A 9000-nucleotide genomic window follows, 5' to 3' on the forward strand; every position below is an offset into this window, starting at 1 on the left:
GAGCCATGTGACATATTAATAGCTCAATATGTGTCTTAGTATCCATCGTTAATTAGGGGATGATTTGTTGATTATGTTATCAACCATAATATCCCTCTCTTTTGTAGTTGATCCACAATTTTTTAATCAATCTACTTCACAATTACTCTCTTATAGAATGTGATAATATTTGCTTTTTTTGAAGGTTCTTTCCTCTTGTTTACTTCATGCAATTATTCAAGCTAAGGGGTTGTCTATTGATACTGGGTTATAAACCATATGATTTATGATTGCCCTAGAAACTCATAACATAATAAATAATCAAGCACTCGTACATGTAGCTATTTTAGTCCATGTCATAGTGCATATGATTCTAGTTGATTGTTGGATACAATACTGAGGCCCTAGGCGAAGAAATTTTATGTCATCCCATCAAGGATTGTGAGGACTCCCCACCCTAGCACTTGTCACCCTAGGTTCAAGATTATTCATTAATAAGAGTTTGTAGTTGAATTTTGCACATATATAAGTGTTAATTTTGATGTTTCTATATGAATTTATTTATATTTTGTCTTATAAGCTTCATTAGTTATCTTTCCACAAACAATTAACTATGGATTTAAGATTACACATCATGATTATTGTTATAAATTCACAAATTATTTCAAGTACACAAATTCATATCATAAAAGAGGAGAATTGGATCAAGGCATGTGTTTCTTACATTGTTACTAAACTTGTAAACATGAAGCAAGGCATATATTATACTACATCCACCCATCCTTTGAAATCAAAGGGACTTTATTTCAATGAACTGCCTTATAGGCATACAAATCACGCATTTCAAATTCAAAACTGTTTTTGTGCTTGATAACAATTTTCTAAACATGGTAATCCTTACACTAGGGAAGAAGCCAAACTTCGAGCAAGATATAATAAAAAAAAATATATTCACATATGAATGGGTTAATTTTAGGTTATGTACATTAGTCATATAAAATTATTGATTAGTCATTTATGGAAGCTATGATTGAATGTATTGGATACAAAGATAGATGTGTGTATAGTTTTTCATTCATAAATCAAAATACCAAATTAATGTATAAAACCCTTATTCACTTACATTGTATGTACAATCATTGGGATCCACATACTATATGAAAATTTGTTATCCGTTTAACATAAGAGAATTAAGCTCATCACAATTCAATAAGACATACTCCCTTTGAGGTTCACTTTGAATTTCATTATATAATGATGATTAGTATTACTTATTCAATTCCAATACAATCAATTTTAAATCAACATATAAAGAAATTGACAAAGGTACCAAGTACATTAACCATGTAATAATGTTCAATGCCCAACATGTTCCGTTTTCACAAAAACTTAAGAAACACAAACTAACATAACAAACATTGCATTCGTCACTAATTTTAGATTATTCATAAAGTTTGACCCATGTTTAGGAAAAACACTTCAAAGGATAGTAAGACAAACCTTAGCCACTAGTATGGACCACAAACCATCACCAAGATATGTAATAATAATTTATTCAAGTTCGTATTCAAGGTTTATTTACCAACGAACTCAAGTATTCATCCAATTTTCAATGTGGAACTATTGAAGCCATGTTTCCCTATATTTCCCTCTAGTCCATATTGGATAATTATATTATTTTCCATCCATATGGAAGCTTTTAGAGTGGAAAAGAGTTGAGGAATAAGCTCACAGGACCATTTTTATGTGCAGAACCTAGTTAGGCAAATTGGGGTCTGAAACCTTATGGGAGTAGTTTGAAGCATCAAACATCATTTTATGGGGAGTAAAACTTTCATGCTTAAGTGTTACACCTTTCTATATTATTCTACACATAGATACCTTTCCAACAGTGCAAGAATCACCTCAATCAAAATCTATATGCAAAATTTATACCACTTAGAAGTTGACTTTCTTATTTTGACCACCATAATTCAAGAGGATTCCATATCAACCCCCATTATTCATGGAAAAGGAGCTACCCATGTGATCATGATGAATAAGACTCTAGAAGAGTCAATGTTGTAACTCTAGCTAAGAGTTGAAGGGGTTAAACCTAACCACTAGTAGGTTGTCAATTAGTGTTATAACCAGGCCACTCGAAGGAAAACAGGTTCCATTCTATTCGAACACACTTTGTTCCATAGATGAGAAAAGTTAATGAGAGTGGATAGGGGGAGAGAAAATAAATAAGATGTGTGCATTGTAGCAGCCCACAAGCCAAAGGCCTCACTTATTTTTACTTTATCCATTTCCATTCAAGAAGAGAGAATACAACAACCTCATGTTCCAATTGGATTTTCTCTCGGAAGGGTTTCCTAGGTTATATCTTGTGTTAAACTAGGGTTTGTGATTTTTATTTCACTATTATATATTTTTTGCATAGTTATAATTTACATCATATGCAATAAACATTAATTTACATATACAAAAATCCAAGGAGAAATAAATCCTCATGGTGTATATTTCAGATTTTCAAATATATTTATTGTGATGAATTGTCCAATGGAATATCAACGAAAATTTATGGATCATACTGGTATCGAGTTAAGTTTCTTTAGGTATATTGTGGAAAGTTATAGGAGATCCATATTAGTTAAACTGAAAGTCACAAAACCTCAATCATGTTCTATGAATCTACGAATAACCCTCATGATCCTACAGAGGAGAGGTTTGTGTGGCTAGAAACACAAGTCGCGGATATAAATCATAATGTGAGCCTCCTCATGATGGTCTAGACTAATAGTCTTGGGATACTCGAGAAGATGATGGTTCTAACATGAAGGTCAGATCATAAGGGAAATTTGGAAGATCGAGAAGAACCATAGAGGGAATCTAAGAAAGAACCAGAAAAGGATCAACCCAGTTCGAGTATCATGAACCATTCATCATCCTTATTCAAAGTGGAAGTGAAGGTCTACATCAAGCTGTATCAAAGTGATATTGATGCTCTGAAGGTAAATCATTAGTTTCATCAATTAGAAGTTTATTTTAGTGTTAATCATATAGAGGATGGATAAAAGATTTCATTTTCTTAGCTTAAATTAGAGCACCATTCCCTAGCCTAGTGGGAAAACCACACGGAGACCTTGAGGTTGGAGGAAAATTCTCGAGTGACTAAGTTGGAGGATTTAAAAGCCATCATAAATTCATAATCTTACTCTATATGGTATGTAGAGTACTAGTGGATCTAGTGGCATTACTTCAACCAGAAGTAAAGGCAGAGTGTACGAGAGTACATCACTAAATTTAGAAAAGATGGTCGTAATGTTGGGTACCTCCCCAAAGAACCTAGACATACTCCTCAAGTATCTGGGGGATATACACAACAATATATGGAATTAACTGATGTTGTTTAATCCCATAGCGATGGATAAGGCTTTTGTATAGGCACAATACCTAGAGAACATAAGCCAAGAAAAATGACAATTCAGTGGGTCTAAGCAAAAGGATCATTAGGATTCTTCTAAGGAGGGGAAGAATAAGTGGAATGGGGGAAAGGACAAGAAGACATTAACCATATCACACTAGTGCAAAGATCCTAACAACCCCTGCAACAACTATAACATTAACGACCATACATAGGAGAAGTGCTAGAAGTTGCATCCTAAGCTTAACCCGACGAACAAAAAGAAAGATACAAAAACCTCATGGCCACTAATTCGAGCAACCAAGTTGAAAGAAACTTAGACATGGATGAGAAAATATTTTGTACATCAGGGTAGAAGGAGGTGAATCTAATTATCCTTTAGAAACATGAAGAGAATGAAAAGGCCAAACTCTTCCATATAAAGATATAGGTCAAGAAATTGGGATTGGAAGTTTGTAATCATCCAAGCCCATATCCATTGAGATGGGTAAATAAGGATGTGGACATAAAGGTAACAAAATAGTGCAAAATTGGATTTTCTATCAGTGTTGATTTTATTGATGAAGTAGAACTACATGTAGTGCCCGTTGATGTATGTGAAGTGGTGTTTGGAAGTTCCAATATGTACATGCAGGATGCAATCTTTATGCGGAGAGACAACCAATACCACGTCATCAAGGATGGAAAATCCTTCATTGTCAATGCACACAAGGACAAGTCTAAAATTTCATTGGTAAGTGCCAACCAAGCCAAGAAGTTAATCAATTCTAGGAAGAAGTATGTTTTAATATTTTTAAGAGAAAATAAGTATGTAGAAGAGTTAGTGAGAGCAATGTCATCGCTAAGAAAATTTCATTGGTAAGTGCCAACCAAGCCAAGAAGTTAATCAATTCTAGCAAGAAGTATGTTTTAATATTTTTAAGAGAAAATAAGTATGTACAAGAGTTAATGAGAGTAATGTCATCACTAGAGAGGTGTACTATGAAACATAAATAATAAATGAAATAGGTTCTAGAGGCATACATGGATGTGTTACAGGAGCTTAAAGGGTTATCATCTAAGAGTGAAGTTGAATGCGAGATCCAACTATTATCATACTTCCCATTTCCAAACATTGGGCCATACTATCAATCCATTATAGAAGCAAGTGAGGTGAAGAAGTAATTGCAACAACTACTAGAACATGGTTTCAATCGACCAAGTACCCCACCATGTGGGTTGCCCATCATCGTTGTGCTTAAAAAGGATGGGACTTGGCGGATGTGTATTGATTATATGGTGTTAAACAAAATTACACTCAAGAATGAGTACCCCTTGCCCAGGATAGATGATATGTTGGATCAGTTGCAACAAGCCAAATACTTCACCAAATCAAACTAAAAGTGAAGAAATCACTAGGTTCAAGTCAAGGAAGAAGTTACTCAAAAGACCAAGTTCAAAACTAAGAAAGGTTTGTATGAGTGTTTAGTTATGCAGTTTGGCCTATGAAATGCACCAGCTACATTTATGAGGTTAATGAATGATATATTGTGTTGACACAAATGGAAAGAGGTATCCACCCAAGGTATTTTCCCACGATATTCAATGATGTAACTCAAGGAGGCACTAAAAATACTATAAATAACAAGCCTCACCTTTCAAAATGAGACATTTTTCTACATGATGTAGCTGTAAAAGGTTCTTTTTCTATTTAATAAAGAGTTTAGTTGTTATCATATTATCTTTCTCTCTCTATTTCTATGAGTTATGGTGATATTTAGCCTCCTTCCTCTCACTATTCAAATTAATGGTGTCAGAGCAGGTTATGACTCCATGGCAACGAGGGTTTGAAGTAGTGTCAAGGTTCCAAGCTAGGGCCATGGGCATACGCAATATTGATCTTAATAATGATTGGGTCATTTGACTTATTTCATTCGGCTCAAGATCTTGGCAAGAGAGTGATCTTCGAAACATTGTACCAACTTTCCTATAACTACTTTTGGTTTTTTAGATTATCAAGTGTTTAGGAGTTTCATCAGTTTGATTAAATCATACGAATTCATTCATTCATTGAAGAAAATGCCAGGTCTAAGAAATCCTCGTGTAATATCCTAATCCCTGCTTGCCAACTGATCCAGGTGGATATTGGTGGCCACCCGCTAATTCCACTTGGATCCCCTCTGGTGCTTCTTACAGTTTTTTTTCAGTTTCCTTAATTATAGCACAGTTTACTATTTTTAGCAGTTTTTCGGGTCCTAAACTTCTGGAGCCGTTTTGAGGCCCTAAACGACGTTTTTTGGGAAATCTACTGCCAGCGATTTTTTTGATAAAAATCGCCTTTTCCGTCGTAATCCTCGGAGAGATCTTTCCAACGGGCTATCATGCACGTCAAACGGAGATAGTACGACCAATTCGTGACCCCGGGAAGTTGATGTACCAGCTTACCCAAAAAACGGGGCCCACAATTTGGCGTTTCATCTTCTAGGGTTAGGTTTTGGAATGTGAAGGGTTTTCTATTGTTTCTCAACAATAAATAGGCCTCTGAGCCTCATTGTAAGACAGTTCAAAGGCATGTAGCCACCACATCTCTTCTCAGAGATAAGCTACCATTGCCCTAGCTGGTTTATTTCCATTTCTGTTTGTAAGCATATTTCAATATTTTACAGTAATGAATTGAGGTATTATTTCCGCTGCATATCTGTCTTTATGGTTATCTCTGTATTTTATTGCGTTCCTGTTTAAATCTGGATCACCAACATACTTAATTATATTGACTTCCTCTACCTTCACATAATACAATTGTGTCCAAAGATGTTACGAGCCTCTCCAACAAAAATATGCAGTGGAGCTGGATATTGAAACATCATTCTGCATTTTTCCTTCATCATTGTTATTGTTGAACGCCTCGAAAAAATCTTTGATGAGGCTTTCTTGGGCTGCATATTGAAAACATCATTTTTCTTTCCAACTTGTCCATCATTGTTGTTAAATCACTAAGGAAAAGTCTCCAGTGGGGCTTTCTTGGGTTTGATATTGAAAGATTTTTTCTGATTTGTTTTCCTTTGCCATCATTGTCGTAAAATCGCCCAAAGAAAATATTAAATGGGACTTTCTTGGGCTCAAATCACTCAGGGAATGTCTCGAGTGAGCCTTACTCGGTTCGATTATTGAAAACATTATGAACTTCATATTTCTTTCTCTTAACAATATTATCCCGCATAGTCTCTAAAATTCTCTTCACATTTGGGGAATGTAAGACTCTGATCAAAATGATATTGTTTTGAAAATCACTTGCCACTTTAATTTCCTAATCCATTTCACTACAAGGAAAATACCTTCTAGCGTAGGTTATAACAAAGGTTTTTAGTGTTATAAATTGGCAAGAATTGTCAAAAAAACATTCACTAAAACATATGTTTGTGATAACGAATGTTTTAACAGAGATTATCATGGGACTTCATCACAACTGAAAAAAATTTGGAGGCCGAAGGTTTCAACGGATGTTTTTTTTGTCATGCGCTTAATGGAAAAAGTAGTGTCAGAAAATTATATATTACAGAGCAACGGAACAAACAAAATATTGCAGAAACACATAAAACAAGAGAGACACATATATACATGGTTCACCCAATTTAGGCTATTTCCATGGAGAAACAACTAGTCCTTCATTTATATTATCCAGCAAAATGAAGAGATACAACCTACAACAAATCCATTGTAATTTCTTCTTCCCTCTCACACAGTCTCCTCTCTCTCTCTCTCTCTCTCTCTCTCTCTCTCTCTCTCTCTCTCAAACTAATCATACACAACCACAATACAATTTCCTCATATAAACTGAGGGTTTCCTGCTAGGAAAAAAACCCTAAATTGACATAACTTCTACTGTCAAATAATTCGCCTAATGAATGGCCCAAATTGACTATGAAATTAAACTATTTTATAAGGCAATTTTTCATCTATTTTTTGCTTCAGGGGGGGGGGGGGGGGGGTCTTTAAAAGTAGTTGTCGCCCCCCACCCCAACGACTATCATATGGGCAGCGTTGCTGGCCCATTTAGGAACTCGGGTCCAATGTGATTGAGACCTCTAAATCAAGAGGATAATCATGCTCCACACCCAACAAGTAGCACTAGTGTGCTACATATATAAAAAGCATTGCCAAAGCACAGAGGCATTGAATACAAAGAACACCAGTGCCTGAAATGTATACTACCTCGGTGCATATACATCAAAAACACCCTGGGGCGTTCTTTTAAGGAATGACATCGGGGCAAGCAAAAAAATATTACAAACCTGATGCTTATATTTAAACTAGTAGCGTCGATGTGTATTGTTCATATAAACACACCGGTGTGCTAAAATTATAAAAGGACTGGGGCGTTAGTTCTATGAAAGCACTAGTGCGTTAAGAATTGAAATGCGCTGGGGCATTAACTGCAAACAATATCGGTGCTTCAAAAGTTAAACGCCTCGGTGTTGTCGTTTTTTGAAAAGGCATCAGTCATGCATAAAATATGTCGTCACAGTGATTTTATATAACATAACACACTGGTGCGTGTTTATGTTATGGATGCACTGGTTTTTTTATATGATATTTTCTCTTTTTTGGAAACATTGACCTGTGACAGTGCAATATTGAAAAATCGACATATAACTTATAACATTATTCATATAAATTAAAAATTGGTTAGTGCATTTGTATATGATGTTTGGATTAATTTGTTATATTATTAGATTTCACATCTCTTCATTATAATATTTAATCATTCATATATTTAATAAGTGGTGTAACATTTCATAACAACATTGGATAACACAATAGAATAAATTAAAATGTATTTTATTATATATCAATAAGATGCTCTTTGTCATACAAAATGGGATTGTTATTGATAACCCCTTGTCTTTCAATTGGGACACTATGTCCATTACATTAAACAAAATGTTTGATTTTCACAAACAATTATTTCAAAAAATACAACATGTTGCATTGATATCCAAATAGATCATCATTCTTTGTTGGAACTGTTGTCAGTGCTCGAGCTACTTCCATGACTTGGGTTATTTGGATTAATGTTTTGTTGATTGCATCGATTGTTTTCGTCTTCTTGATCTTGTTCGATCTACAAACATAAAAATAAAGTGTAATGAGTGTATCTATATTGATGAGAATAATGAAAATTGAAATAAATAATATACATCAATGTAAATCGAATAGCAATGTACCATAGCAAGAAGTGACTCATAAACTGTACACATGGTTTCAAAACCAAGTCTCATGCCTTGTTGCAACAAGTTTTCTACTAGCGTAGTTTCATACTTTGTTTCCTGCATGTTTTAAACTTCATTATAAATCATAGATTTAATATAAATGATTTTTTTGTTCTATTAATTGTAAGCTTAGAGAAGTAAAACAACATAGATACTTACAAATTCCACAATTAATTTTTGATATGCCAGCATATACTCACAACCCATGTTTAACCCAATGTCAATTAATTCTTCTGATCACTCTTCTTTGTATGTTAGCACATATTTGAAAATATTCAAGGATAGTTGCTACAAAACAACTTAAAATATACGAAAATTAAATATTGAGTTGTTATAAGGAAATATTAACAATTACTCACAAAC

Source organism: Pinus tabuliformis, chromosome 4_1, assembly GCF_031772625.1.
Source record: "Pinus tabuliformis cultivar Carrire ecotype Pingquan chromosome 4_1, CPIR1, whole genome shotgun sequence".
Lineage (NCBI taxonomy): Eukaryota > Viridiplantae > Streptophyta > Pinopsida > Pinales > Pinaceae > Pinus > Pinus tabuliformis.